Raw genomic sequence first — 22,689 nt, 5'->3', positions numbered from 1 at the left:
AAAAAAACCAAACCCCTCTGTAGAACAGGCACTTAAGAATTTGGTATCAAGATCATTAAAGAATATTAAAGAATAAATGGTTCAGAAACAAGTGACCTCCCTACCCTGTTATTTATTTCTTTTAGAAGAAAAATAAGTGACTACATTCCTGTAAGATAAAGGTAGTACTATTGTCCAATTATCTCAGGCCTAAGGAGAAGTAAACGAGGCTGGGGAAAAAAGAGTGCATCCACAAGGAAAGCCAGCTCAGCAGCTGTGCTGGGACACCAGCTCTGGCTGGGTCTGGCAGGGGGAGCCGTAGCCACAGACTCGTTTGCTGAGGCGAGGTTTGCACTCTTCCCCCCGCGGCCAGGGTGGATGGGGAAAGGTTTTGGGGATGTGCTGGTGAAGCTTCTGCTCCCCAAGAGACAGAGGGAATGAACACCCACCCTTGGAGGCTGCAAGCTGAGCTTTGAGCCGGGTAAAAGGCAGACTCTCCAGAGAAGGGATGGTGGTTTTATCATGCCAGGAGTCGTCCAGCATGCAACTGGCCCAGTTGTGACATTCCCACTGCCCCTCCTCAGGGCAGGTCACATCTACAAGGGACATCAACATTCACACACGTGCATCCCTTGTGATGGGGCATAACTGGCTTGACTTTGCTGATGTCAGAGGCACTGTCATGTGTGAGCCATTAAAGACCCCCAAAGCACCCCCAGACTCATTTCTGAGGCCTTCCACCAAGGGACTGCACAATGTTGCAACAGATCTAGTGTAGCAAAGGACAGTGTAAAACATCCCTTCCCATGGAGGGGAGGTGCTTGGGCGTTCCCATGGACACCTAAAGGTATTAACCCATTGAACTCTACATGTCATGGCACGCCCCCAATGGGAAGACCAGAAGGAGTAACAGGATGCCCTCTGGAGTCTGGATCCACAGGTGATGATATCTTTCTGACACAGTGATGTCTCTCTGTCATTCTCTTCCCTCCCAATGCCCCCTGCTTCTTTTTTCCTATTTTTCTCTCTCCTCCCCATTTACTGGTAAATAATATCCAATGTACTATTGACATTGGCACATTGCCTCTTTTGCACCTTAACTGGGGGAGAGGCATCGCACTCTAATAATCCAATCTTGAATGTGTTCTCTAATGTGTGTGGCTTCATACTTAATCTTTCTGTGGATTTTACATGAAAACTTACTCTGACACCCACCAAAGTCCTGCTTAATGTTTTTCCTGCTCCAGCTTTTGGAAACTGAACACCAAAAAGAAAAAAAAAAGGTGTTACTTAATGGATTTCCTAGCTTTATTCATTCACATTGAAAATGAACTTGCAGGTTTAGCTGAAAGAATAAACCTTTTTTCCCAAGAAGCTTATCTGAGAAGTTAGACAAAAAATACTATGTCAGGAGATCCTTCTATGGAGGTCTCTGCTTTAATAGGAAAATGACTACGGCTTTTGTATGCCAGGATGCCCTTTGTTGCACAAGGATACTGCCAAATCTGCAACTGCTAGTTTGAGAAATAGGAAAAACATAAATCAGCATCACACAGCCTGTCTTTGCCTAATGAGTAGTGTAGGTTCAATAATTTACAGAATTCTGTAAATCTATTTTTTTTCTGTAGTATTTGCACTTTCCCCCCATTCTCTTATTGAAATTTGCTGGCAGTGGCATCTAATTCTCCAGGGATTTCAATTGATTTTCTTGGATGACAACATCTATTTCCAATCTTGTTACTGTGAACCAGAGAGCAGGGCTGAGGTGGGGGATGTAAATAGTCCGAGTACAGTTTGCTAAGAGAGGCCTCAGAGCCATCTCTGGAGGGCAGGAGGTGCACCAGCCCTGGGGACAGGGGGTGACCATGCCCAAGCAGAAGGACCAGCATGTCATCAGCCAGACAGATGAGCCTACAACCTGCCTGCTCCACAGCAGGGTGACTTGCTCCACTCCGTGGGTTGTCTACACAAGACAGTCCAGCTTCCCCTTTCCAAAGGTGTGTTTAAGCTATGAAGGATGTTGAAAAAACTGTGATGGAGAATCTACAGGTAAAAAAAAAAGCAACCCCCCATCCCCCAAAAACAACCTACCAAAACAAAACAACCTACCAAAGCACAACAACCTAATACAAATTAAATCAGAGGAGTCATTCCTACGGCAGCTTTCTGGCGCATGTAATGTGGTTTTTTACAACCTCCCATTATCAGATGACAAAGATTGATCAGCTAAGGCAGTGACCACTGCGGGAGGGTGACGGTGCACGGCTGGGTGTCGTGCTTGTGTCACCAAGCCTGGGTGGGGAAGGGCTGCTGCTGCCAGCCCTGTGCCTCGGCGGCACCCCTTTGTCTGACACCGTCCTCCCGGCCCGGCACGGAGCTCGCTCTGCTCCGGCACAGCACGTGCTTTCCCGTGTCATTCCAGACCTGATGTCATGACCGAAGCCCGTTGCGCGGTCCCCGCCGCTGCCCGCTTTCTCGGGGCTTTGCTCGCCGCACCGGGCCGGCTGCGGGAGGGACGGCGAGGTGCCGAGCCGTGCCGAGCCGTGCCGTGCCGAGCCGTGCCGAGCCCCGGCGCCGCCCCGCCGCTGCGCGCAGAGGGCCGCGGCCGCGCTCGGCGGAGCATCCCTGCGCGGCCCGGCCCCGCAGCCGTGCCCGGCCCCGCAGCCGTGCCCGGCCCCGCAGCCGTGCCCGGCCGGCGCCGCCGCAGGTGGGTACGGCGGGCGAGGGCACCTTGGCCGGCGGGCGGGGGCGGGGGGCGGCGCGGCGGGGCTGCGGCTGCCCGCCCCCTCGCTGCTTCCCTCCCTCCGCCAGGCGGGCGGGAGCTGCGGCGGGAGGAGCGGGAGCGGCGGGGCGCAGCCTCCCGGGCCGCAGCGGGGATGCGCCGCGGATCCCGGCAGGAGGTGGGCGCGGAGCGGCGGCGCTGGGGGCGCGGGCGCGGGGCCGGGCCGTGCGGGGAGTCCCGGCTCGGGCGGCGGAGCCGGGCTCGGCGGGCGCTGCGCGGTGCCGGGGCCGCCGGGGGAAGCGGGAGCGGCCGGGGCGCGGCGGCGGCGGCGAGCCCGGGGCCGGGGCCGGGGTTCGGGCTGCGGCCCGGCCCGGCCGGGGCTCTGAGGCCCCGGGGCGCAGCCGAGCATCCGGACCGGCGGGGCCGGGGTTACGTAACGGCATCCGCGCAGGGATGCGCCGGTGTCAGCCCCGGCTTCCCCGGCGCTCCCCGAAGTCGTGATTTTTTTCTGCCTTCCCTGCAGAGCAATTTAAAATGCTCCAATAAACTGTGTGGTCTGTGAGGTTCAGTCGCAGATTAGCTATTGCCAAGTTGGTGCACTCTTAGGATACCTTTTTGTTTTCATCCTGTTTCTCTCCAAAAAAGGCAGGATGGCCTCTAGTCCCAATTTGCTAGTAAGGCTCCAAATCCCTTCCAAGCACTTTGAAGAGATATGGTGTCATTAAAACTGATGTTTGGAAATCATGCGTTTGCCAGAAGTGCTGATGCTTAAAATGACTGTATGACGTGAGCTTTGCCATTGGCTCGTCATTTCATGTCAGTTTCTAATTGCTGCCGTGTGCTGGGAGGATGCATTGGTGATTTTCTTCTCGAAAGCTTCAGCAATGCAGGTACCGTGGACTAACAGTAACTGAAACAAAAGACCTTGCTGGACTTCTCAGAGCAAATTAGGAAGCCAAGGTCAAATAGCAAACGTCAGTGCAACTTGTATGGGGTAGCGTGAGAGAACAAAAGTATTCACAAATCTTATTTGAGAGTTTAAGTGAAAAGTGTTCCTTAAATAGACTATTACTCAGTAGATGCAAAAAAAAAAATTGCTTAGTGAAGGTGTGAGGAAATTGCTATTTTAGGACTACAATTAACTATATCAGCTCAATTTTAATGGAACTAGTACATTTAATTGTATTCCTAACAGATTTTCTGTTCTCTAGATGATTAACTTACAGAATGATACCAGCTCAAAGATTAAAATCTCATCAAGTATCTAATGGTTTCTCTACAGTGTAATTGTGTTTGGTTTATAATAGTTCTTTTCTAATAACCAGCCTTTGCCCATAGAGCTGGAGATACTATAATTAGATTTTTTATCTTGGTGTAAGTGACATGACCTTGACCTTTTGAGGTTAAACAGATGTCGTTGTTATGGATCTTATATGTTTAGTGAAGCATTTTTGTGTATATATAATAAATACTGTTTTATTTAAAAAAAAACTACACAAGGATACTATCTTTTCTCTCCGCCTTAATTAAATTAACAGAGCTGTCTGTAACACTGATTATTTGAAAACTGTAACAGGTTTATATTTAAACAACCTTTTCTTTCCAAGTACATGGCAGGGTGTATATCTGGAAAACAGTATTGGAGGGTTTGTTACTGAAGATTCCCCAAACATTTCCCCTTGCTGCTGAAGGCTGAAAGAGGAACCCTTTGTTGTACTGTAGTTCATCAAGCCTGCTTCTTCCACTTCCCATTAATTTGCTGTTGCGCTCTCAGATCCTCCAGAGCACTTAGAGCTCTACTCTTGGGGGCCTTGTCTGCAGCCTTGCTTATTGCTGGAGTATTTTTGCTCTTAGCCCATTCTGGGAGCTCATTCATAAATGTCTGTGATGTGAACACTGGTTTGCATATACTTGTAGGAACACGTGTGGGGTGTTTTCCACGTGCTGGTGTTCAAGGGCTGTACTATGTATATTTATATGCTCAGATGTGGTTTTTATACAGCCGTCAAAGGCACAACTTTACTCACAGGTGTCAGAGTTGCTCTGCATCTGCGAAGCAATTTGGACATCATTACATCAAATATTGCATTATTACAAAGCTGCCATGGCTGTGGAAAGTTAAAGCTCCGTGACTTGTGTGATAGGGCAGTCCCTGGCCTCCTGCTCTCTTCCAAATGGTGGCAGACATGAGACTGCTTTCTTTTGCCACTTCTTTCTCCAGTCCACTCTGCAGATGAGCAGAGAGTGTTCATGCTACTTCTTCCTTTAGTCCTCTGGCACAGGTGTGACTGTGTGTGACTGTGTGTGCCCCTGGGTGCTGTACAGTTCAGCTGAGCCACAGTCTACTGATGGATTTCTAGGTGTGATGGAAGTGAATGATTTTGCTCTTGTTCTTCCAAGTACTTGGGATATCAGCAAGGATTTTTCCCTGGAAATGTATGCTTCTTTACCAAGTGTCTTTGTCTCAGCCTTCTGTGCCTGTGCCATGCTGGAGAACCTGCTGTCTCTGCAGTGGGAGATGGGAAGGAACTACCAGCCCCTTCCTGCTAAAGATGTGTGTGTTTATATTTTTAATGTGGGTGTATGTATAAAATGAGCCTGTCCTAATGGTTTAATTAGCCCCTCTGCCTCATGTATAGGGCAGAAAACACTTGTACATTACTCCTGTATTTTCTAATATTTTTTTAAAATACTGAACAACTCAAACAGTTCCTAGAGATTTCTGGGAGTTAGTTTTTGGTGGGTTTTTTTTGGTTTTTTTTCCTTGTAACTAAATGTTTTCTGGTTTTGAAGCTTTTGACTATGCTGGTAAGGGAAAAGGCAGCGGTTTCTGTGGATAATTTTCATGGGAAATGTTACTCTGGGTAATTAGACTTCAAAAAGGAATTTCTCCAAGAATTTCCTTCAGGCTTGTGTTTCTTTCGTCAGCTAAGTTTAATGAGATTAAAAAAAAAAATCCTTCACAGTGGAATACTAAAGTAAATGCTTACTTTTTTTTTGGGTATGTGTTTGTGTGTTGAATTTGCCATATCAATATAGTTGTTGAAGGAAGCAAGCAAAAGGTACAGTATGATTGTGAAGGATGCAGAGGTGTTAAAATGATGCATTGGATCCTTTACATCGGTACAGTAGAGCATAGATCTGGGATTGCTTTGTTATGAAAACAAGTCAACCCAAAGTAGGTAACATTTGTCTAAGAATGATCTAAAGATTGATTTCAAGAAACCTTATCTTGGAATGTGATACACTTTTTCAGATGATGAACTGAAACATTTCTCAACAGAAAATCTAACGAGCTCAGGTTGCCCAAAGAAGAGTCTGTATGAAACCTGTGCCATGGAGTGAAGCCTACCTGCTCAGACAGAGGAGGCCTTGGCTACATCTGCCCAGCAGCAGCTGACCTGATCAACCCTGGAAAATCAAAAGCAATAGAAGGACTTTGCTCTGTAGCAGCTCCTGCCTCCTGTAAAATATTTGAGGTGGGAGCCTAAAGAGTTACAGAAACCTTTGTGGTGACTGCTAATTGACCATAGATACAGGCAGTGGAATTGGTGAGACTTTCATGGCTCGTGCTGACAGTTTAAATGAGAAAGGGCTAAATAAATGAGAAAGGAAATAAAGCAGTAGCCCCAGGTGTGGGGGAGTGTGACAAGGGCAATGCCACTTGGAAGGGAAGAGCTTGGGTTGAGGTCCAGGCCACTGCTCAGGACTTGGACACACTGAGCAGCTGGACATTTGTTCCTCAGGGTCACCTGATCTTGATTTTTGTGTATCATGAGATTGACAAGCTGGGATAGGTATTTCACACTCATCCTGCTTAATATAACACAACTTTATTCAGATTATGTGATGCAGTGGTGTCTCAATTCTTGTTGCCACCCCAGCCTTTTCCCCTGCGACAAACCCAGTATGGATGAGGTGATGTTAAATGGAATTTGGGTCAAGAGAAGTTTTTATTAACATTCTACAGGAATGGTTCCAGATGATGATTCTTCTTCCTGTTTCACCTCTGCCTTTACTGTGTCTGTCCTGTGTGTAGTCAACCTGCATCTGCAGTGGGACTGCAAGTGCACTCTTGCTCCCACTTCTACTTTGTTAGGATTTTTGTAGCTGACCTTCTCAGGGATGTCTGGCACCCTTTTGATCTTTTTTCAGGAAAACAGCATTTAACTGTTTCTTCCCTTCTGCCTTTGAAAATCAAATTCAACCTTGTTTGCAAAGAAATGGCAGTGTTATAGGAGAAGTGGGAGTGAAATTAACCCAGAGAGACTGTGGCTCATCTTCTTAGATTACAATTTTTTGAGATTTTAGCACAAGATAAAAGTTTCTTTAATTTATTTTCAGGAAAAATGATAGGAAGCAACTTATTTTCTTTTATAAGCTGGTATTTAGGGAGCCAGTTAGCTGTGTTGTCACCTGGTAAAGATAAATCTAGGGGAAGGGCAGAATCACGGATGGAGAGCTACAGAAATGGCAAGAAATGGACTAGATAAAGGGACTTTCATCTTGAAAATGGCAAGCTGGAGTGGTTAGTTCAGTGACAAATGTTTCTTTCAGAGTAGAGTGGGTCAGCTGGGTGACAAAGTGGTGGCTAATGGTGGAAATGATACTTAGTTAAAAGGAAGGAGCTTCAACATAAAACAGCGTGGGGATCTGAAACAGCAGCAGTTGGTGTTGAGTCATGGTGAAATCCCTCTGACCCCAATGTGAACATGGTGTGTACATCCCTCTGGTAAGTAATTGTGTTGCTTTTCTGTTTAAGTCCATGCTTCTGGAATTTGTTCTGTTTCTGTAGAACAAGCTTCATAAGATGTTTGCCAAAAACAGAAGGATAGGAATGATATGAAATAGAGCAGTCAGAGGAGGAGTCTCTCTGTAGCCAGACAAATTATTTTTCTTTCTGTGTAATGACTGAAGAATGCTAAAACCCATCTCCTTTCTCCCCCTCTTCCTCTCAGTTAAATACAAGTTGTCTTTCTATATTCACTTGTGCCTGACAACTCTGCTCTGTGTGTAACTTCTAGGAAGTATAGGCAGGTCACAGTTGCTGCCTGGTGTAATATTCTTGGATGACATAATCATGGGCAAAAAATAATGCCTTCTCTGACTGAAGGGGGAAAAAAAAAGAGTTCTCTAACTCTCCTTAACTGTGACCTATATTGTGTGGGTGTGCAAATATGCTGTGGAAAGCTAAATGTAAATTACTTGCTGTTCCACTAAGCAGGCTTTTCTTGGTTCTCCTAATAATTGGTAGTGTAGCCTACATAGAAAACCCATGGTCAGTTTGCAGTATGCAGTTCAGTGACGTGCAAGGCAATGCAATTATTATTTGCAATGCAAAATAATCTTTAAAAAACCCAGACAAGGTATTTTCTCTAGTAGCTGCATGCTCTGCCTCTTGCCCAGTCACCATAAATACTGTTTTGTGACAGAGCTTACAATTAATAAAAAGAGTGGCTTCTGTCTCTAATTAATACAATAATGGTTGTTCTTTCTTTTGATGTGTATTGAGGATTATTAGGGAAGGCCTCAAACAAGTCAGAAATGAGGGTTAGAATTAGCCCAGCTGGCCAACCCTGAGACCCTTACAGGACTCTGCAGTAGCTCCACATGGTTGTGCAGTATCTGTGAGTTTAAGGGAGAGAAACAGCTTCAGGAATAATCTATTACATGCTTTTTGATTGCCATTTCTGGTGATGCATCTGCAGATGCTCTGAAATGTAGCAATGACATGGCAGCTTGGGTTCATAGCTCCTACCCTTTCCATAGCAGCTGCCATGTGTGTCTGCCTGCCTAAATTTTCTGAGCTACTTTAGGAAGAGGAGAGAGTGTTGGATTTTTTGCCTTTAAAATAAATGAATTCCTATTCATCTATTTCTTTGGGTTTTCATAGTGTTTTGCCCAAAACAATGTAGCATCAACCTAGAAAGAGCAGATTTGGCTAAAACAGCTGTAATCATGTGGGCTTTCCTAAAGCTGTGATATTTTTTCATACCCTTGTGTTTTAGGTTTCCAGCTGAGATGCCCAGACCAGTTCTGCAGAGGCTGTGTAACAGATCACTGCTCGTAGTTCTCCTGATGTTTTGTGCCTTGCTGAGTGCCTCATTTTTCTCCCAGCTGTGTGACCTTTTTAGATCCAGACACCCACTTGTCCTGTCTGACACGAGCACATTCTAATAGCTGGAATGTTCCTCTGTATCAGGGCAGTGCATGGGGCTGGGGAGGAAGGAAGGAGGGAGGGATTGTTGCCTCCAGCTCTGATTCCTGCTGCCTGCCCGGCCCAGAGCTGTACTGGCCCTTGGTGCTGGCTCCTGGCAAAGGCATGGAGATACTATTATTCTCTGCCACCTTATGGTATGTCTGGTGAAATTACCTTCTGATATATTCATTATTCGATTTCCCCCTCAATGTTCTTCAGCATTTTAAAAGATTTATTCGGTGTTTTCAGGTTTTTATGCTTTCTTCTTAACTTTGTGAGCACTTTAGCTCAATCATTTTGCATGAAGCTGTCAAATACCAGTCATAAACCTGTGCTTTATCTCTTTACTATTCTATATATTATTGACTATTTGAATTATTTTAAAGTTACACAGAATTCTTTTGTAAATTATAAATCCATTGACTTTAGAATATTCTACATTTTCTTCATTCTTTTTCACGTGTCTTTTTGTAGTAAATCAGTAAAAACAATTTCAGTGATGGAATAAGGAATAATGCTGTGTAAAATGCAGGTAGATAATAACAATAACTTGATAAACATGGTGAATTTCCCCTAAGGGGAACAGCTAGCTCACATCAGGTGAAGGGGCTTTATGTACAGTAAACCAGAACTACTGAGCCTGTGATTGATGTATATTAGGCTCATAGATCTCTATGATCTATAGACAAAAGGCAGTATCTCATAACAAAGAAGTTTTGGGTTTTTTTTGATGCCATTGCATAAGCTCAAAGGTAATGAGCATAGTTTAAAAACTATGTTTTTGTTTTGTGTTCTGCTTTGTCTGGTTGTGGGCACTGTGCTCAGTGCTGAGAAACACTGAATGTGCTTGTGGGGGGTATGGCAGCTTCAGAGATTTTATTCTTCAACATCTATGGCAGCCTTCCCATTTTGGAAACTAGTGGAAACAAACTGCTCTTAAGGCTGCAGATATCTTGAGGAACACATAGTTCTGCTTCCTTGGCTGAAACTTGGGTAGTTTGCCATGAAAAATGTGTCATAGCTGTGTGATATAACACTGAGAAAACCACCAACATTGCTAAATCTGTATGTGAAATCTAGTTTTTTATAAGAAAATGTAATGAGTACAAACTTATTATGAAACTAAATTTTTTAAATCCAAATGCACCAGGGGTGTGTTCATCACTTCTGGCTTTCCAGCACTGAGACATCTTCCACAGCTCTTGTCCTCTTTATCATTCTGTGTGTCCTGCACAGGTCACTGCCCACCTAGTAATTCACTGCCCTTGGAATTCCAGAGCTGTGCCCGGGCTCACTGCTCCTCCTGGTCACACAGGCTTGTCCTCTCAGCCAGGCTGGTGGTACTCCATGCCTGTGTGCTTCTCCTGAGGTCCTTGGGGTCACAGGAGATCCTTGGGGGGTAGTGCCAGGGCTGGGGGTATAACAGGAAAAAAACTTTGGAGAACAAAAGGCCTGGATAGTCACAGTGTAAGCAAACCAAGGAAAATGGGTTATTTTCCTACCATTTCTTATGCCTACAAGCAATGTGAGGTGCCATTTCTTAATAGCAGCAAGTGAAATATTTTTGCACTTTGGGTTGGTGTTTCTGTCAAGGTGGGTCATACATCTCAGCCATGCTGAAGCAGATTTAAACATAATGGTGCATCTTCCAAATGCAGGTTTCTCATTTAGGAGGACAAGTCTGAACAGAAATAAATGTCTGTATGTGTTGTGGGACTCAGAAAGTAATTCAAGGAGACCACTCTGAAATTTTTCTTTTTAAGCAATCTTGGTATGCTGCAGAAATGAATTTAAAATCTTTAGTTACCCACAGGTAACAGCACAGAAAATCAATACTTTTTCAGCTAATGTCAATTTTTTCCATTAAAAGATAAATGAGGAAGTGTGAAGCTTCCAGTTTTCTCAGACTTCTGTGTGCTACCCAGACAGCTGGTTTTAATTTATATTTTGTATAGTGTGTACTTAGTGTTTGTCATTCCCATGGCCAGCCATTGCTTGAACTTATGTATATAAAATAATCAAATTTTATTTATATAAAATAATCAAATAATGATGCAACTGTGGTATGTTTTAAAAGCCTTTGTTCAACTAAGAGGATGAATGTTTTATTTGAGGAAATTAAACTTTGTAGGAAACTGAAAATGATCCCTGTTGTGGGTTAGATTTTTACTTACTGGGAATGTGCTGGCTCACGTTGTCTTTGTAATCACTGAAATTTATCAGTGTTTAAGTACTGGTGCTTTGGAGGGTCTGGTCTCACATTTAATTTTTATAAACAAAAATATTATGAGACAAATTAGGCATTTTACAAATAATTTCAAAGGCTAAACCATGAATATTTGAAGGGAATCAATGGACTGTAGGTTTCAAACTTCTACTGTAGCCTTCTACTCTACGTAGCCTTTTGTCTTCTGAGGGTCTGACTGCAGAGATGGGGAAGTGGAGACCACTGCCTGGATCTGTAGAGAGTGAAAAAGAAAAGGAAAATTACCTTCCTAAGTTTTCCAAATGCATGGGCAAAGGCCTGCTTTTTAAGATAGATGGATGGATTTGAAATTTTCTTTCCAGAACACTGCAATTTCCAACTGAATCTCTGCAGTGCTTTTCTCCCCTCCTTTTTAAGCTGCCTTTTTATAATTTTTATAATTGGGAAGCTACCCCAAAACGTATTTATCAGGTGTCACTATGTAGCAGTAATGCAATTAACCTTACAAGTCCTTTTTACTTCCTTAGTGTATTTGCTTGGTAGTCTTTCAAGAATTATTTTACTGCTATTTTTTGGTGTTGATTAATTTTGGAACAGGTATTGCATACAGCAGGGGAGTTTCTCTTCTGTGTAAATGGCTATGGGCATCTTGGCTGAGGTTACTGACACATATTTGGCTAAATGCTGATTTACCAGATATTGTGGAGGACTGAAGAACGCTGAAAAAATTAACCAGGTTACTTAAGAAAATTACTGTTGTCCTTACAGCTGGAGTGATTTCTCCTCTCAAGGAAGAAAAAGAAATTGCAACATAAATTGCAACAGAAATTGCAAGTCAGTATTGAGATAAAACAAATGTCAAGGGTAACAAAATACTATACTATGTTGAGATATGAAATTGTCCTAAAGTGCCTTAAAAAAAGTGTCTGAGTTCAGTATCTTTGTTCATTCTGTGGCAATGTACACATTAATGAAAAGTTTGAATGGAAAAACAATGCGTCTCACTTTTGAGATGCTCTAATTCAGTTTTCTGGTACAACTTTCTCAAGATATATTTATTTATGATAATGAAAGTATTATGGATGGTGATAAAAATCTTTTTTAGATAACATTTATGTATATCACAATAGATTTTCACTGTCTAGATGACTCAGAATCAATGCATTTTATTCTAATGAATTTACAAATACTGAGTTGTCCTTACCTGAGTTTATAATTTGTGAATGGTTACAAGGAGCAGAGGGAGAAATTTCGTCTCTATTTGTATATTTATGGTATCTTTTATGGCTTTTAATATTTTATTAGCATTTTATTGTTTATATTTGTGACATTAATCTTGCATAAAATATTGTTTTCGGGACTATTCTTATGCCTAGATGTTGTTGCCAGATAATGGTAGGAGATCAGGAGTTCAGTAACTAAGAAATCAGTAGGCAACAGGAAGCTTAAAAAGCTTAAAAAGGAGATGTTGAACTTCAAACCATGAGTTGTATGGTGTTAGAAGTTCAGAAAAACCTGAGGACTTGAGTTGGAACCTCTGACACAAATTGTGAGGGCTGGAGCACATCTCCTGTGAAGACAGGCTGGGAGAGTTGGGTTTGTTCATCCTGGAGAAGAGAAGGCTCCAGGGAGACTTTATAGCACCTGTCCTTACCTAAAGGGAGCCTTTTTGCAGGGTTCCTGTGTTGGCAGGACAAGGAGCAATGGCTTTAAACTGATAAAGGTGCATTAAAATCAGATGTAAGGAAGAAATCCTTCACATGAGGGTGGTGAGGCCGTGGCACAGGTTGCCCAGGGAAGCTGTCGATGCCCATCCTTGGCAGTGTTCAAGGCCAGTTTGGACAGGGCTCTGAGCAGCTCTGTCAGGTCTAGTGAAAGGTGTCCCAGCCCATGGCAGAAGGTTGGAACTTGATGATCTTTAAGGTCCCTCTTTACTCAAACCATTCTGTGATTCTGTGATTTTTTCTGCTTTGGTGGTAGTGCCTAAATCTTCTGGTTCATAAATGTGTGATTCCTGAAAAGAGAAAAGGGGATGCTTGTAGTTGGGTTGGTCACCAGTTTTATTCATGCAAGTTTATCACTAGAATTCTGCCCATATTTTGTTGAGCCTGTTCTGGAAAATCCGAATTTGTCACCATCTTACATGGCAATAAGAAACTCTGAGTGGGAACAGTGCTCCCTGATTTGTCAAAGTCAGTGAGCAGAGGGAGGAGGAATACTTAATGAACTCAGTTTGACTGGAGTTTGTGTCAGCCAGCACATCTTCTGGGCTCAGCCAAGATCACAGATAAAATCTTGTGGTGGTTGTTAACAGCAAAGTTGGAGGTGTGGATGGATTCCTGGCAACTGAGGCATTTGTGTTACGTGAGTGGAGTCAGATGTCGTCATAAAAGAAAATTTTTAGTATCCTGTCTTGAGCATGAGTATGCATCCAGCAGTGATAAATGCCCCCTTTTCAGGCTGAGAATCAGTCCTAACAGAATTGCAGGTGAAGGCTGAGCTGCCTCCCTCTGAGAAATTGTGATGACAGTAATTGAAACAATCAGATTTATGTTCAGCTACTACTGCTGGAGGTCTTTTTGTTATCTTTAACTCAGTGTTAATTTAGGTCACCCTTTAGTCTAAGTAAAAGAGACCACAAATGCTTTTTCTCTTGACTCTCTGTACAGAATATCCAGAGGATGCTGTTCATTTTGGTGCTGGTGTATTTTATGAAATGTCTGTTTGATATGGGAATGAAAGGGCTCTTAAAATAATTTGATAGCTTACAGTATGCATTTCTTTATTTTGGACATCTTCCTGTATTCCTGCTTTTATGTATAGTACAAAGTCCTTAAAAAATGCTTGTTTTATTAGCAATCATCAGGGATGCACAAGTGCAGCAAGAGCCTGTGAGTCTCTAATATCTCTGTCCTGCAGCTTGAAGGGTGCAAGCAGCGTCCCTCCTGAGACAGATGAGGAGCTATGTGTGCAGTAAACTTCCAGGTCTGCCCATAAATACTGTACAAGGAAAATCAGCTCATAACTGAAAATGGAATGCAAATAGAAAAAACCCACAAGAGTTACCTTTTTTCTTTGTAACACCAAATTTGTGCAAGTAAAGTTGTAACTCATCATTTGCTCACACAGCTCCTCAGAAAATTAACATGCTTCCAATAGAAGTAGTTGTAAGGACAGTCTTTAATTTTCCTGTTCTTTATCTTCTGAGTACAGTCCACCAATGTCATTTGTTTCATTAATGTTTCAGAGTGCATAATAATTTATAATAGAGAAATGTGACTGCCCTTGTCTCTTCCTCCAGGCTTAAATAACAATGTTGTGTCATATCTATTTATATTGTGTATGTGAAAGTGTCATTATGAACCTGAAAATGCCTCTGAGTATGTTTTGTGGAAGTTGAAAGCCCCCGAGTGATAATGGCAGGACATTGTTGACCTTGTTGGTATGTCAAGTACTAGAGGCTGTGTTTTGGGATGCAGAACAACTTGATAGTCAGTTTTCTGTGATGTGGGCCACTCAGATGGTCCTGTTCAAGTGTTCTCAGTGGTAAAATCTGCTTGCTTATGTTGGAGAACGGGAGTGCTTTCCTCGGATGGGGGAATATTTCTGAAAAGGTGAAACACATGGAAGGAGCCACCCACTGTAGAAATAAAGGAGGCTAAGAAAGTTATTTTTCCAAAAATAGTTGGAAGTACATACAAGTCTAGCTAAACAAACACTATATGAGAGCTTTCTGACCAGTTGTGGATAAATAAGTACAAGATTTCTGCAGTTACATCTCCTATTCTGTATAGTGGGAGCTATTCCCAGGCCTTGGGAACTGGGATTATCTGTGGGGGAAAAATAGTTAAGACAGCATCTTTGAAAAATATAGCTAATGAGTTTGAAGATATTTTTTTGTCTCCCCTAGACATGAAAGATGAGCACAGGCTGGACGTGGTGCATTAGGTCTGCTGAGCCTGGTGTCCTGCCCATGGCAGTAACTCAGAGCAGGGAGCACAACATCCTGCCCTTACCAAGCCTCTCCCTGTGCTGTTGGACTGGGAAGTGTGACAGGGAACTCAAAATACCTATTTCCCCCAGCCAGTTGGTCCAGTCTCTTCCTAGACATTAAATTTGACACGTGTGTGTGTTTATTATGGAGTGCTACAGTGTGTGTGGGCTTGAAAAACCCAGAGACTTTGCATCCAGTAGTGGGGGCTGGAGAAACCTTGTGGCACAGGGCAGACGCCAAAGTGAAAACAGAGTAAACACAATTGAAAGAAAAATTTGGGTAATTTTCTATCGTTCTGCTAGCCTGAGAGGTTAGGCTGTAAGTTTCTGCATGGCTCTGGGGCCAAGGGAAACCAGAGAGGTTCAGGTGGATCTGTGCCTCCTGTGGGCCCTGCAGAAAGTAGAGAGACAGTACAAGGATCCACAGAAGAGGATTTGTGACTCTCTTGGTTTAGGAAATGCAATTTATTGGTTTGTTGTACTCAGAAAAATGTTTCCGTTTTGTGCCTTTGTTACTGAATTTGGATCATTTAATAATTATTTTTCATGAAAGGAAAAATGGAGAAAACTTTGAAAAACTGAAATTTCATCTGAATACATTTTCAATGAAATGTTCATTTTGGTGTGTCTTGATGTTTAAGTGGTTTTTTTAAACTTGAAATTTCTCTTTTCTTCCTCCTCTCGGTCTCTGAACTAAAAAAGAATCTGCTTCTCATGGAGCCAAAATAGGTTCTTTTTTTCAGTTAAGGATTTGAGGTTTATGAAACATGTCAATAAACAAGCCCAAGGAAAAACTTGCTTGTTCCAAAAATATAAGGCAGACTTTTCTAGTTAAGAAAAGTCGTCCTAGCATATGGTGTGTTTCTTTTAAGATGCAAAATATACACATACTGAGATGAACCCTCTGGAGGAACTTTGAGGCAGTAGCTCTTGCTCTTAGAGCTTCTGTCTTCATTTGTTTCAGCAGACATTTACATTCTGAAGATTTTTCTTCCCCATTTCTCAGAGATGTTAATGGTGCCCTGCCAAACTGTTGTTGACAATCTGTTTCTTGTAGGATACTGTTATATATAAATAGCGCCTTTTTTATGTCCAATTTTTCAAGCCAGGAGAAACATTCAGATTTGCTTTCAGCATGAGTCTAGAATAACATTGTCTCTGGCATAGTGGTTGTTGTAGTCTTGCATGACAACTGTTGTACACATTGTTTTACATGACAGGCTGCAGAATGGATGGGGTTTTCTGTGTGACTGACATGTTTGTGCTTGTAGGGCTGCCTGGTGTGTTTTTTTCAGTGCCTCACTTGCTGTGGCAGTCACCTGTGTTCAGTGCCACCACGCTGCTGTGACCTTCAGACAGACCAACAAAAAAAAAAAAAAAAAAAAAAAAAAAAAAAAAAAAAAAAAAAAATCCATCCTGTTTTCTCAGCATCCCAAAGGACAATTAGGAATGGTTGCCTGAGCAACATAACATCGTTGTCCAGTGCCACAGGGATGGCTGTGATGCCAGTTGGACTGTTCTCCCAGAAATGGCACGCTTCCATGCACAAAACACTGAACTAGCGAAGGAATGTTTTCGCTTCCCATTTGTTTTTCATCTTTGCTTGGACTCTCTTCTGCTGAAGTGGTAGAAAATAAGCAAAGGCACAGAGTAAATACGGGAGTAGAGGAAAAAAAAAGGCAACATGAACAAAAAAGGAATCCTCTGGGAAAGAGAGGTGGGGATGCTCTGTGTTTTGGATATAGGAACAAAGCAGTGGAAAAAATCTGGCAGAAAAGATTGTCAATGTGGAAGAAGCACTTAAACTAAATAAAATCATTTAGAAAAGGAATGAGGGAGAAAGAAAACATGGGCAATTCTGGAGGAGAAGTGTAAATGGGTAAAAATGGGAAATATCTTTTTTTTTCAAGAAAACATGGGCAATTCTGGAGGAGCAGTGTAAATGGGAAATATCTTTTTTTTCAAGCATGTAATAGCTCTTACATTAAAGCTGTATTAACTAATGAGATTTGATAAATCTGTTTTGCTGAAAAAATCTGTATTTCAGGTTTTGGGGTTGTTATTTGTTTTAGTTTTTGTTAATTATAAAGAAACCAACAGAATTATTGGTGCTTTGATACTTGGGTACATTTCCCTAAAACAGAACCTACTGAGGATCTCTCCTGGATGCAGGTTGCTTATCGATCTTGTGTGGTTAAGGCCCACTTGTATTTTGCAGCCAACAGCTCACAAGGGAGCAATATGGCTGGTATCACATCTGTCTGCCTTTTTTCCTCTCAGCTTGAATGAAGAACTACCTATTTACAGCTAGGATAACTGTGGGGAGGCCTTGGCGCCTGGCCAGACAAAGGGCTCACAGTCACGTCTCTACATCACACAGAGATGCTGTAGCCACTTTCCTGCTGTTAACCCACCTAATTTTCCTTGTTTTATACACATATAGCCTGTGAATTTTTGGATAGCTCATGTACTGTATGAAATATTTGTTCCATCTGTTCAGACCATTTGAGCTTTGTAAGAAATTCAGAGCAATTCATAGGTTTAGAGCTTGACTATTTGTTCAGCCAGTAAAGAATTATGTGGAAGACTTTCAAAATATAAGTGAAGCTGTGAGAAGAGAATAACACAATAAACTAAATAAGAAATAAGGAATATTGAAACTAGATGATTTTTAAGGTCCCTTCCATCTCAAACCATTCTATAAAATATTTTCTTTCAGTGTTTTTCCTGAGCAGGGTGTATGTGTTTGAACTATCTGATGTCTCCTTAAGAGTCAGTTCATTCTGCCACTTAGGTGCTAGTTCTTCAATTTTTACATAAAGATATTCCTTGTCTAGAAGTGTTTGTGTTCTACTTCAACAGCTTTTCTGCTATGTAATTTCATTATGAATGATGTAATCTCTAAAGCTTTTATTTTTCCCATTAGTGTGGTAGCGTGGTTTAATGGCATCAACAAAATCTGTTACACTGAGGTGTGTTCTAATATATTAAAATCTCATTTTGGTGGTCACTGTAGTACTCTGTTCTATCAGATGCTTTTAATGTAGCTGCCCCTGTGAGCAGTCATGATGACAAAGGACTTGTGCATGTGCAATTGGGTTTAGAAATCAGAGTGCAGAGGTTTATATGTTACTGAGTTCTAATGCCAGCTACAGCACAGCTCATGTCTCTTCCCTAAATAGCTTAATACTTGACGTGAATTTACTTTCTATTTTCATGGTGTCCAACTTCTGTTCATGTCTTTTTTATATTGTAATCTCACCAGCATCTCCTCGTGTTATCCCGTGATGGTCTCAAGGAAAAGTAAAGTTGTGACTGCCCCATTAGCTTCCTATACAAAAATCAGTTACCAAAGTAATAGAAAATGATAAACCTACTCCATAAAAACACCCATACAGGTTTCTCTGTCCTGTGTCTCGAAATTAAGTTTTCAGAACATCCCTCTTAAAAGGACATGTCTCTTTCTATTAGAGGATGTGCACTTGGTTGGGGTTCCTTTTTTGCCCTGTGAAGCTTGTTTAGAAAGTTTGAAGCAGTTGCAGTGATAGGCACATGAAATAATCACCCTACTGTAGGAATGGGAGCGGGTTTCTTGTGAGAACTTTGAGTCTGTCATTGAGAATTGCTGCTTATTTAAATTTCAAGTCTAAATCAAGGCTAAATGCTTGATTTAGGAAGTCAATTTTAGGATCCATCAGGCTAAAAAAAAAAATTTATTCTTATGTTTAAGGTAAAACTAAATAAAATGAAAATATTGTGTTTAGTTACACTGTCCTCAAGACAAAGCATCTCTGCTTATATAAATAGGGATATTTATTTATTTATTTGAATGAAGAACAGTACATTTTTGAAGTGTAGTTGCAGATAATTCTTCATATCTTTAAATGAAGATATGTGTAAATATTATAAATAATAAGCAGAGAGACCTAGGGTATTTTCCCTAATATTGAGGGAATAGAATAAATTTTACTGAACTTTTTTTTTTTTTTTTTACCTTGGAGTCTCTTTTATGATATGTGCACATAAAGATTTATAATTTTTGCCTCTTGCCTAAAAATATAAATATATATATAAATAAGAAAAGAGTTTATTTAGTCTTTACTACAAAAATTGGTTACTTTATACTTTGTAAAGCTGTATATTTTATGAGTTTTTCAGTAATTTCTAAGTCCTACACCTAGAATTTCTGGTGTTTAAACAAAACATTTATGATGGTCTCCTTTTGAAAAATAAAATTATGATTCTGTAATTGTAGAAGTATTTTTTCCTCTTCCATTATCTCCTCTACGTGCAGCCTGCGTGATCTTACTTTCCATTCTTCTGACCCCATATTTCTCAGAAGATGTATTATTATTTTTATTAGGTTAAAATAGAATTCCGGATACATTTTCTGTATGTCTGCTGTAAATGTGATTGGGAAGGGACTCTATGGGCTTTTAAAATTTATTTATTTGTGTGTGTTCCTATGCTGGAGTGCCTTGTCATATGCAAGTCAAGTGGCTGGGTGAGTCACTGTGGTGTTCAAGGCAGATTCCAGTCAGCCTCTCCCATCTTTCTCAATGCTTTGGTGGTGTGTGGTCACTGCTAATGAGTCATCTCTCTCAACATCCCTGATGAATTCCTGTTATTTCGGAAAAGTTTGTTATGTGGCAGGCACAGAACAAATTGGGATGGAATATTTGCTGGGATGCATGCCATAACTGAGAGCCGCTAGCTCAGCACTGGCTACAGCACTTTTGTGTGTGGTGCAGTTCAAAAGATGCTTCTAGGACTGACACTTAAAACTTCTTTTAATCACTACATAATAAGTTTTTATACTTGAAATTAGTCAAGTAACTTTTTTCAGGCAACTCTCAGAACAGATCTGCACTTTTGAAGGCATTAGGGAATTTTTAAGACTTTAAGGAAGAGATGATGGATGTCTTACTTGGTGTGCTACATGAGACAACAGAAAAACCTCCACTTATAGTTCCTGCCACCATCTAATTGATCTGCACTGTATCGTCTGCAATAATTCTATTCTCTGCTTACACCAGTTCCATTTAGAAACATAAGACAGAAACAGAAGTAACCGTTGCAAATATGGAATATGTAAGATTTTCTTAAGAAAAAGCATCAAAGAACATCCTATCTTTTTATATTTTCAAGCCTAAATAGCAAGAAGGGAGATTTGATGCGTGAAACAGAGAGCAGCCAACAAGCTCCAAGTGATGCCTAGGTGTTAGAAAGACAAATTACTTGTTGGTAGAATTGCCTTGTTAAGGTTTAAGGCTTGACATGCATCAGTGATCTCAGTGGGTTACCAAAGCTTAGGAAGAAGGGTAGTGGAAACAAAGAATGCAGAGTTTACAAGACAGGAGGACATTTGGCAGAACTCTCAAGATGAGGAAGAAACTAATAAAACAAACTCAGCAACTGTGCTGGGTCAGCTCTGGCTGGGTGAGAGATGTTTCCAGCAGGGGAGGTCAGGACCAGAGTCACGGATCACCAACCAAGGAAACCACTGACTCAAAAGAAGTGAGAGAGAAACCATGCACTGTTTAGCATATGAAATGAGAGAATCATTAGCCAATAGAAGATAGAATGCTGATTAATAAGACAGCTATGCAACTTGTAGTCAATAAGTACTAATTCCTTTGTTTGCTCAAATGTACAAATTGCAGAAAATTTTGCTCGTTGGTGTGCTTGATTTGGGGAATACCACTGAGCACCCAGGCTTGCCAGCTCTGTCTCTCTCAAGTGTGTCATTATTGGCCAGTTGCACACTGGTAATGAGACTGAATTTTGTGGACAAATCCACCCATGTTACTGAACCACATCACATGCAATTCTGCAGTGGGCAATGATTCCTGGGCATCTGTAAAAATACCTGCTGTGGTTAGAAGTCAGAAATACACTCAGTGTCATAAATCCTATTGCATAAAAATCCCAGAGATAAAAGCATGAATTTTGCTACCAAGAAAGCAAGCCTATCACCATTGTCTTGAGGTACCCCAGTGCCTTGGAGGGATATGCCTCAATAAGGAGCTCATACTCGCTTATCACATGCCTTTCTCTTTTCTTTCTTTCTGAATTCTGAACAACAATGACTGAATAATGCTATGCAGGTGATCGGTGAATATGAGCATGCTGAGAGCTTTTGAGAAATAGTAATTTGAGTATCTGTACTAAGAGAAAACAATTTTTTATGATATTTACAATACTCACTTTTCTATGCTGGTACTTGAATAGTTGTGACTAAAATGCTTTCCTGAAGAAGTAACAATACAGCAATTGGCTCATAATTTGGAGGGGTTTTTTTCTTTGATGATTTTTGTATGGCAAGTGTGAAGGTGTACTTTAAGTGATTTGTATTTTGCCTTAGCCTGGAGCTGCTGCACCCCTATCTCCCTTGTGGCTTCAAAGACTTGGTTTGTAGCATTGCAGATGTAAAGATGATGTATTTGGTCATTATGTGCTCCATTTGTCCTGGCTCTTATAGTGGCTTTTCTGGTTCAAGAAAGGCAATGCAAGCAGCATCTGTGGCTTTCCAGCAGTTTTGCAGCAGCTTCAGTCTTCATAAGTGTGTCAGATTCTTCCAATGAATAAGTACTTCACAGCACTGTTTTCTCCTTGGTGGGTTTGCTTTGTATGTCATGTGTTCCTTAGGAACCAATCTGTTTCCTTTGTGTGATAGATCTCAGTGAGGATTTGTGTCTTTTCCATGTATCTTTTGGAGTAAGAAATGAGACCCAGGAAATGTCAGTGTTGATTTCAATGAGCCTCACTGGTAACAAATACAAATATGTGTAATATCCTTGAACTGGCTGTACTAATATGTAGACCTTTTGTTTTAGTTGCTATTTTCCAAGGTGAGCTTGTGCATGAAGATAAAATAGAGTTGTCTTTCTCTGAAGAAGGCATCTAGGATTCATCTCTGCTTCTTTGTCTGATGTGTGAATATGCTGCTTAGATAATTAATCTAGACTTCTGTGATGACAGCTGTCATGTGTAGAAATAGTATTTATATAGTAATTGTCTGGTGATGCTTGCAGGTGGTCAGGAAGTGCTGGCATTTCTGGTGGAACTAGTTAATTCCTGGAAAGAAATCTTGCTCCTGTAGCTCCCTGCATATTTCAACCTTCATTTGTAGTTCAGAAGGACAGTGTGTCCCAATACAGGTGTGGTATTGGGAAGCTTTGTCAACACTTCAGTTCTAAAGCATTTATTAAATCATCTCAGTTAGGATGCATTTTTTCATATTACAGGATTAAAAGCTGTATATTAGAGCAAAAGTATTTCTGTAATAATTGGCTTTTGTGGCCTTTCAGCCCACCAGATGGGCAAATGTAAAAGTCTAAAGCATTCCAGGATAAATATTTCAAATTAGAATAGTTAGTGTCACTGTGACTAAAACTCTTAATTTTTCTGTGTGCCTGTAGAGTTTAGGACAGTGCAGTATGTATATCCCTGGTATCTGCAGTGAGTCATAAATGCTCTTCTACCTAAACATTCTCCAGGAGGGAAGATAATGGAAGTGTGGTGTTCCTGAGTCCTGCCTTCTTTCCAGGCGCTTTCAGGCAAAGCAGGGTGGCAGTAGTCACAGTGGCT

The 22,689-nt window shown here is 41.4% G+C and overlaps 1 protein-coding gene across 4 annotated transcripts in view; it reads left to right on the top strand.

The window, feature by feature from the left end:
• The first annotated feature begins 2,043 nt into the window (after positions 1-2,043).
• The window catches only part of OSBPL6 (oxysterol binding protein like 6), a 97,515-nt gene continuing 76,869 nt past the window's right edge, over positions 2,044-22,689 (top strand). For 3 of the 4 annotated variants that reach the window (XM_064434329.1, XM_064434328.1, XM_064434326.1), the window contains exon 1: positions 2,735-2,879. The gene's annotated coding sequence lies outside the window, so the exon portion shown is untranslated. Of the gene's footprint in view, positions 2,687-2,734; positions 2,880-22,689 lie in introns of those variants that run through there. The other variant, XM_064434327.1, reaches the window with a different exon arrangement.

This window comes from Passer domesticus, chromosome 10 (genome assembly GCF_036417665.1).
Source record: "Passer domesticus isolate bPasDom1 chromosome 10, bPasDom1.hap1, whole genome shotgun sequence".
NCBI lineage: Eukaryota > Metazoa > Chordata > Aves > Passeriformes > Passeridae > Passer > Passer domesticus.
This window is presented reverse-complemented; position numbering and strand designations above follow the sequence as displayed.